This window comes from Asparagus officinalis, unplaced genomic scaffold (assembly GCF_001876935.1).
Source record: "Asparagus officinalis unplaced genomic scaffold, Aspof.V1 AsparagusV1_Un738, whole genome shotgun sequence".
NCBI lineage: Eukaryota > Viridiplantae > Streptophyta > Magnoliopsida > Asparagales > Asparagaceae > Asparagus > Asparagus officinalis.
This window is the reverse complement of record NW_017972998.1, coordinates 17,817-27,952: the sequence shown is the minus strand read 5'-3', so window position 1 is coordinate 27,952 and position 10,136 is coordinate 17,817.

Sequence of the window (10,136 nt, the reverse complement as noted above, 5' to 3'; positions counted from 1 at the left end):
TTTTTTAATTTTAAAATACTATTTAAAAATATCAAATAAAATCCAAAAAATATAAAACTTTGGGAAATGATTGTAGACATGATAATAAACATGCTACAATGACTGGTTTCCAAAAAGGACTTCCCAAATGAAAAATATTATTATTTTACAAAATAGGCCAAAACATAAAAATGTAAACATGTGAATTTTGACATTTTTGCTAAACCATATTTTGAAGCTTTGCATAATGATTATGTAGACTTAATAAAATATGTATATGATTATTGTTAAGTCCAAAAACTAAGAATACAATATTTTTACAAATACAATAGAAAATGAAACAATTTTGCTTTCACAAATACTCATATGTTTCATATCTAAGTAGTTAAACCAAATCACCATAATAAATATGAAATATGTGATTTCATATTTATAAACATAAAAACCAAATCCATGCATGTATATATATAACTATATATATACATAGAAACCAAAAGATATATGTATATATATATAACTATATATATACAAAACCAAAATGTGTATGTGTGTATATGATTGAGCTTAAAGTACTAACACACATAATATAAAACCTAAACTAGTTACCCAAGCCGATCTTGATCTTCAATAAGCTTAACTTGGTACACTATGCGGATGAAGCTTGAACTTGATCTTTAACTTGAATTGTAAGGCTTCAACCCGACATTCCACCAACCTCCTTTGGATATGATCGTTGAAGCTCTATTCCATCCATCCTCCAACTCGTTGTTTGCCTAGAAAAAATACGAAAACATAAACACTAGACAAACAACATTAGAAGTAAATTGTTTGTTAAACATCATCAAAACAAGAAGGCCAACAATCTTCTCCTTTTTGATGATGACAAACAATTTACAAAAAGGATATATGCATGAAAGGAAATGAATATACAAAATATAATATATCATGCATATAAGCAAGGAGTGATATACTCACAATATTTCTCCCCCTTTGACAACATCAAAAAGAGGAAAATACCAAGAATGAAGAGAGCGAAAGCTCCCCCTATCAATAAGCATAGGTGAGTATAACACATAGAAAGATATAGGGATTGCTCCCCTATCAAAAAGCCATATAGAATATAAGCAATAAAAGATCATGGCAAACATGTGAATATGCATACATGCTAAATATTACTCACATGCTACAAGGTAATGAGGACACATGAATATATCAATAAGAAAAAAAATAGTGTCTCATTAACAAAAAAAATAAAAACCATGTAAAAATAGATTTATGAGAACAAATGAAATCATAGATCACAAGTCAATCATACAAGAATATAAAACCAAATCATTATTGATTTTTAAAAATCAAGAGAGGCAACTATATCTAGCTCTTGAGCTAGTATCAACCCATATGAACATTTTAGCACCCAGTAAACAAGATTTGGGAATAAACACCCAATAATCCAGGGGGTTATATAAATACAAACCTCTCATCAACACAAGATCAATAATCATGAAAACAAATAGGATTTGATCAAAGAAAGTTTGTTTTCATAACAAAAAGATTTTAAGATATAATTCTCAAAACCAAGAAAAGAAAAAATAAGAACACTAAAATTCTTGGTTTAAAATTTAAATTTGTTTTGGTACCCAAGTAATCTTGGTACCAAAAGGTTTAGAACATGACCCCTATCATTAAAGCTCAAAGCCCTTGGGTTATGAACTCATTTGGGCGCATTTAGTGCACTAACACGGTCAAAGTAATAATCACTCAAATTATCATTCGATTGAAATTTGTGCAATAAAAGAGATCCATTTGTTTTTATGGACCATTAGCTCGTGCACGGGAATCATTTGCAAAAAAGAGATCCATTTGTTTTTATGGACCATTAGCTCGTGCACGGGAATCATTTGCAAATAAAGATTTTCTTTTAAAATTATTTTGCAAATGAGAAACATTCTTAAACAATGGTCTATTTAGAACATATTACAACTTAGAAGCTTTTTGTATATCAAAATAAAATTTAGCAAGATGTCCAAACCTATCATAAACATCATATTTAAAAGCATGTGGTCTACTAGAAGCAATTGGCAAATGAGATTTTTTTTTCAAATCAAAACAATATTCGGCCAAATAACCAAAACGACCACAATGATCACATCTATACACATGAGCATGCTTATGATATATAATAGGTGCATGTGTGTGTACATGTGATGAAGAAACTTGATGAGATGCACGAGAAGGATTAATATTCTTATGTTTGTGTGCATCATAGCAAAATTTAGCTAAATAGCCTTTACGACCACAAATGGAGTACTTGTAAACTTTGCTATATATGTGTGCATAATGAGTGGATGATGACTTAGACTTGGCACACATATTCATAAGCCTCTTATGATTATCAAAGCATACTTTCAAAGTTGAATCTAAAGATGAAATGCGATTATTCATAAGATTCAAATCTTCATTTTTAGGCACATATGCATTTTTAGAAGTAGAACATAAATAGTCATTTATAAAGGAAGCAGTATCATTTTGTATGTTCTCTACTTCAAGTTCATCACTAGATAAATCATTAATAGATTCGAACTCGCAAACCTTACTAGGGCTATCGCCTAGTGGCCGTGTGCATGATGCTCCATATGAACTTGAAGAGGGATCCTCCAAGGCTTGTCGGATCGCCTCCAAGTCCCCTTGATGTGCTTCAATAAGTTTCCATAAGGTGTAAGCACTATCAAAATGAACAAACTTGTTAGACAAAGATGAATCAAGTGCATTATGTAAGAATTCCAACAAGAGCTTGTTCATAATAAATAATCTTTTATCATTTTTATTCCACTTGGATTTCTCTAATGTGGACATAATATAAGCACAATCAATAACTTCCCATAAATTGATATTTTTAGGTTGAACAAATATTTTGAATCTAAAACACCATTGAGCATAAGGGAAAACATTGAATTTAGGAGCAATACTAGAATCATAACCTAAACAAGATGCATCATTCATATCCATAATTTGTAAAAATATGCAAGCAAGATACAAATGCAATCAAAACAAGATTAGTATAAAAAGATAACTTGGATCTTTAACTCAAGGCGATTAGACCTTAAATAAAAGAGCACCAAGCTCTGATACCAATTGTTAGACCCTAGAGGGAGGGGAGTGATTTGGATCTTATGCTAATCTAATCTGATTTTATGCCAATTAAAATTAATTAACAAGTTATCCTAGCAAGTATGAAATACAACAAGATATGTGAGTTGGATAAGCAATATGAACAATGAGATATATCCTATATGATAAAAATATATGCAAGGATATATAAACTAACACAAAGGGTGTAAGGACCATGAATTTTTGATACTAGTTAAAATACTTTTTGGTATTTTAAAATATTTAATTATGATTTTTAAAAGAGTATTTGTATTTTTCTCGAATTTCTATAATTTTCTATGATTTAAAATCTAAGTTTTATATTTATTTAAATGATTTAAATATTTACAAATTTATTTAGTGCAGTAAAAGTTTTTGGAATTTATCCGTTGTGTTACCGATACTATTACGTATCATTTTGAATAATACGAGGTATTATTATTATTATTACGTATATTTTTGTATAATACGTTGTATTATTAATTACGTATTATTTGTATAATTTGTTGTATTATTTTTACTGTTGCGTATTACCTGTCGTATTAGTACAACTAGTACGTTTTATTATATAGATAATTATTCCACAATTATTTGATTTTAAATATAAGTAAATATATTTTTATGATTGTTTATTCTCATTAAATTATACAATATGGGTGTATTTCGACTATTTTGTATCAATTGTTGTAATAGCATAACATGTACGTTTCCAATCGTAGATAATTATTCTATAATTATTTTAATTTTTAGGTATTAGTAATTATTTATTTTAATTAATTTTCGTTTACTTTCCCTAAACCCTAAATTTCTCTCTCCTATATATTCTCTTGTTTCTCCTGTTCACATTCACGCCGCCACTCATTACCCTTCTCTCTCTCTTCCTTCATTCTCCCCGACAACTCACAGCGCCCCTAGCCTAGCGCCCGCCCAAGCCCTCGCCGCCTGCCCCTTCGCGCCAGCCGCCGACAAGCTCGAGCTCCTCTGCGCCTCACTCTCGCGTCACCATGCACCGGCGCCACCACAACCTGTGACCTCCCACCCATCACCCTGAGCAACACCCCCCTTCAGCTCCCGCTACGAGAGTCTAACCTTGGGCCGCCCGCTTCCCTCTGGTCATCGACAGATTACGCCATGCACTCACCACGAAGCTCCTCCTCAGCCGCTCCCCCATTCCCTCTCTAGCTCCCCTGCGCACCACGCTTCCAGCTCCGACAGCCAACTGCAGCCCCACTCCATCCTCCGCCTCGCCGTGGCCTGCCGCCCTTGCTGCCGCGCCACCTTTGACAGCCTGAACCCGCTGTCGCCGAACGCCGCGCGACCACGTCCATCACCGCTAGCCTCCTCTTTCCCCACGACACCCCTCCGCATCGCCCAGATCCGAACCCCTCTCGTCGTCACCTTACTACCCCGACGACCCCCTACAGATCTGTCCGCAGCCAGCCCCCATTTCTCCGCGTCTACCACCCTGCCGAGAGCCCGACATCCACCGTCGAACCCCGTTCGAGCCCGTCGTCGCCATGCCAAGCTAGCAACCCGTCGTTCCTACCCGTGTCGGATCCGACCCACGCCGTTAGCATCGATTCCTTCGACAAATCTCCGAGGCAAGATCCCACCTCTTCTTGTTATTTCAATAATTATTAATTATATGTGTAGATTAGTTGTAATATAGTTATCTGCGTGGGTTGTTTGCTGAATAATATTGATTAAATCATAGTCGTGCGATAAATAATATTTTTGGAATAATGATAATGAAGTGAAATAATTTATTTTGATAACGGAATTATTTTATAGGATTTATAATATTTAAAAAGAATTTATTTTTGAGAAAATGAATAATTCTAGAATAATAATTGACGAGAAATAATTTTAAAGGATTTATTCAGGAAAATAGAATATTTTGGATTATTATAATAAAAAATAATTTTAAATGAAATTATTTTGGAGAATGAAATATTTTCTGAACTACATAGTTGCTGTTCATGATTACATTTCATATTTGTGAATATTTTACTGTATTCGACATGTCATGATGTGGTTGCGTGAAATTAGTTTTATTTATTGCCTCTTGATGTGATTGAGAACCCCTAGTAGTTCATGACTTAGTGGCCTCGTGCATCATGAACAGACTTAGTGACATGTGTGGGTGTGTTGACTGAGTAGGTGGTGAACCCGAGTTTCAATGAAGAATATGGTTGATTTAGAAAATACAAGAGAGTTGGGATGGGAAAGTCCATGTTCATGTGATCGGATAAGGCTGTTGATGTATCTTCCAGGCCCCCCATGATCCAGTGTAGCTTGGGGTTGGTTTGTTGGGTCAAAGTGGAGCCAGTGTAGCCACTTTGGTCCGTGAGCTTAATATTCACCTGATTCTTGCTTGAGTTCGAACCAGGCCGAAATCGGATTGCGTGTAGCCCTCTGACCGATCCAGTGTAGCGGCGTATTGGGTGCACGTAGAGGATTTGTGAACAGCCAGTTATCCGATGGTATGAGTGTTGACTCTATGTGAGATGTGGACCGGTGAGTTGAGATAGGATGGCTAGTTACATGACCTCGATTCTTGGCTAAGTATGATTCTTGTGAGATGTGGGCCAGTTGTGTTTCTTTTCATACATAGATTGGGGTTGATATTTAATTATCTACAATTTGAGACATATGGTATATACATGAGGGTTTCCTTGTTTGGATTATTTCGCTCGACGTACTACGTCTCGAATTGTAGATTTTAAGTATTAATTCCATCTATTGTATGATCTTGTGATTTGGATGATTAGACTGATCGCTAGCTGCATGATCTCGTTACCTGATCATTCTGGATGCTTATCAGCAGGAGCCAGAGGAGTCTCAACAGAAGTGCTATGTAGACGGAGCAGAAGAAGGAGTCGAAGCCTATTCTTTGATGGTCCTAGTTTACTTTTGTAGTTCTTTCTATTTTCGCCTGATCGATGTATTTTGTATCTCTTCAGTATTCATTTGTTCAGATTTGTGTAAGGGTATGTTTGACCCGTATTTTATGTCTCGGATGATATTCATTTGTGATATGATATGTATTCTTTTATTCTGAGTTGTCTATTGTATTTTTGCTGATTGTGATCGGGGACCTGTGACTTCGTATTGTTTTTATTTCCAGACGCTTAGCGTATTAGATTGAGAAGACGGGGTCTAGCACTTATCTCTCCTCAGTCTAATACGTCGCGGGCTTGTTCGCGTCCCGGTTCCCTGGTATTTTGGGAAGCGGTGCGTGACAGGTTTTTTTTGGTGGCCCATGCAGGTCACGGTCCCGATCACTCACTAGTAAGAATAAAATGGACAATTTAGATACATATCATATTTCATCCGTGAGACTATTCTTGAGCCCTCATTCCATTTTCTTGATAGATTTCATTTCGTCCCTATCTTATCACTCTTTGACTCCTGAGTTTCCACGGCTCTTGTCCCATCACTGTGCGATTACCCTCTCTTTGTATCTCTGATCTATCCCCGTTCCGGTCATTATTTTATGTGTTATTATTCTTGCAACTATGTTTTCTTTGATTTGACTTATATATCATTTAATTGTATTGATTTCTGTATTATTTTATATATCACACATAGTGTTATATTGTGTGTTTTTTCATTAAAAATATAAATCATTACTTATATATTTCAATTGTTCAAATCATGTCATTAAGTATTTTACATTGCTCCAGGCTTCACCACACACTTTACTTAGCATATCTGATATTTAGATTATTTTATTGCGTTTAATATACTTTTGCATATCTATATTGTGTATGTGTGCGCTTATCTGTCATACCACTTGTTATTTACTTATGTTTTAGGTTATTATATATTGTTCATATTTTTAGTGATATACACTAATATGTTCATGATTGTAATATTCTACATATGCATTATATTCCTATCCCTTACATTTTCAGTATATAGTTTTTATCAGTCAATTTTGTCTTGTTTAGATTGTTTTAGTATGTTTACATTTGTTTTGTTATTTCTAAGAGCAATGTATTTATACTTTAATATTCAAGCGTTTATTCATATTGTTTGGTTTGGGGTTTGAGTTACTATTTATATAGGTTTTTGTAATATTATATTGTATCATTGAATATTGTTCTTTTTATAACTAATATAAAATATTATTTAAATAGCGTTTGTTAGTATGTATAGTATTTATTCATGGTTTGTTTATAGTATATTTGCATATTTGTTGTTGTTTACTTCGTTTTTGATTTGTATCGTTTTGTCATTGTGACAATATACATTGTATACGCGTGTTATTTTTAGTATTTATTATATGGTATGTTTAGATATATATATGTCTTTTATTGTGTCATTGTTTGTTGTTCATTCTCTATTCATTATTTTCGTTACTTGTATTTGTTTTATTTTTTCATTCTTCTATAATTACTATTCTCTTTTCATTATAGTGTATTCAAGTAGATTAATATATTTACGATGTATATTTTTATTGATTTATAGTCATTCATGATTTTTAGTATCAAATGTGTTTAATCGTGTTCTATTTCATATATTATCGGTGTTATATTCACATGTTCATCAATCATTCATTGTATGTTTGTCTACACTATATCGATATTTTTATTATACGGAATTATGTTATTCTTATGTTTTCATTTGCTTATATACTTATTTTACCTTTTATAGTTTGTGTTTTTATACATTATATTTCTTTATCTAGTAGTGTGTTTGTGAGTATCAGTATTGTTAGTAAGCATTTATGTTATAATGTATTCTACGATTTTTGTATGTGTTGAGTTATCTTGAGTTTTATACCGTCAGTTTGTTCGTTACTTATTTAAATGCATTGAGTCTTTCATTTATGTTTCTTCTTATCAGATTTGTATTTTTTATTATTTTAACTTGTATTGTTTTACATCGTGTTACTCTTCTGTTTCGTCTATCTTATTTTTGTATTTTTCGTAGATCATATTATATCAAAATCATTTTATTCTTATATTTTTCTTTGGATAGAAGTTGTTATTTTTCGGTGTGAGTGTGTAGTGTTATGGCTTTATGGTTTGTGAATAGGGTTATTAAAGGTTGTTACAATATTGGTGTTTGTTTAGCTTTAATTTTTGTATTTTTACATATTGTATTTTGGTTACGTATTTAGTCATAATATTTTTGTATTTGGTGTCTTATATTTATGGAGTGTATTCTTACACACTTTTCTTTCACGTCTTAATTTGTGTATTGCTATACTTAGTGTGATTTAGTATTTATTATGTTTTTATTATAAATTTTGTATGTGGTCATGTTATAGTGTGGTTATTTTTATTTTATGTTGCACTTGTTTTATTAATTCTACGCATTGTACATGTATTTATATATGTTTGTTGTGTTTGTTACCACATAATTTGGTCACATTTTATCTTTCATGTACGCATTTTGTTATCATTATTGTTTTTGTGTTTGTTACCACATAATTTGGTCACATTTTATCTTTCATGTACGCATTTTGTTATCATTATTGTTTGGTTATTTATCAAGTTATATGACATTTTATCTTTCATGTACGCATTTTGTTATCATTATTGTTTGGTTATTTATCAAGTTATATGTTTTTATTATATGTGTTTTTATATTGTCTTTAATTTTGTTAATTTATTTGTTTATTAATGTTATTTGGGTTATATTGTTTACTAGTTAACATAATTATTTCTTTTACATTTCATCAATAGTTTCATAGTTTATTTTAGAATGTGAAATGAGTGTTATAAGTTTATACAACTTAGTTACAGGTTTTGCACATTTGTCGGCCTTTTGTTGTGTTTATACTTGTTCTTTTTCTTTTTTGTTGGATTGTGTATATTTTACTTTAATATTATATTTTATTACCTATTCATTAATTATTTCAATTGACGTATTTATTAATTTTTATATACACAAGTCTCTGTATTACTGTTTTAGTTAACTGATTATGTCCATTATTGATTATTGTTTTGGATATTATTACATGACAGTTCATATGTTGTATTTTGTTTATTCTTTATGTATATTGGTTTTATAGTTTTTGTATCATATTTAGTTATTCTAATGGGTATAATGATATAATGGTTATTGGTATATTTTGATATTGTGTTCGTTGTGTAAATGTTATGAATACATAATTACATGATTGTTGCATATATATTTTTATGTCTTTTATCTATGTCCATTATTGATATGTTTTTACTTTCTACTGTCAACTATTATATGTATTATTTGGTTTGCAGATTACTATATGATATCGTGCGTATCTTATTTTAATTTCGAGGGCGAAATTTGTTTTAAGGGGGGTAGAATGTAAGGACCATGAATTTTTAATACTAGTTAAAATACTTTTTGGTATTTTAAAATATTTAATTATGATTTTTAAAAGAGTATTTGTATTTTTCTCGAATTTCTATAATTTTCTATGATTTAAAATCTAAGTTTTATATTTATTTAAATGATTTAAATATTTACAAATTTATTTAGTGCAGTAAAAGTTTTTGGAATTTATCCGTTGTGTTACCGATACTATTACGTATCATTTTGAATAATACGAGGTATTATTATTATTATTACGTATATTTTTGTATAATACGTTGTATTATTAATTACGTATTATTTGTATAATTTGTTGTATTATTTTTACTGTTGCGTATTACCTGTCGTATTAGTACAACTAGTACGTTTTATTATATAGATAATTATTCCACAATTATTTGATTTTAAATATAAGTAAATATATTTTTATGATTGTTTATTCTCATTAAATTATACAATATGGGTGTATTTCGACTATTTTGTATCAATTGTTGTAATAGCATAACATGTACGTTTCCAATCGTAGATAATTATTCTATAATTATTTTAATTTTTAGGTATTAGTAATTATTTATTTTAATTAATTTTCGTTTACTTTCCCTAAACCCTAAATTTCTCTCTCCTATATATTCTCTTGTTTCTCCTGTTCACATTCACGCCGCCACTCATTACCCTTCTCTCTCTCTTCCTTCATCTCTCTCCCT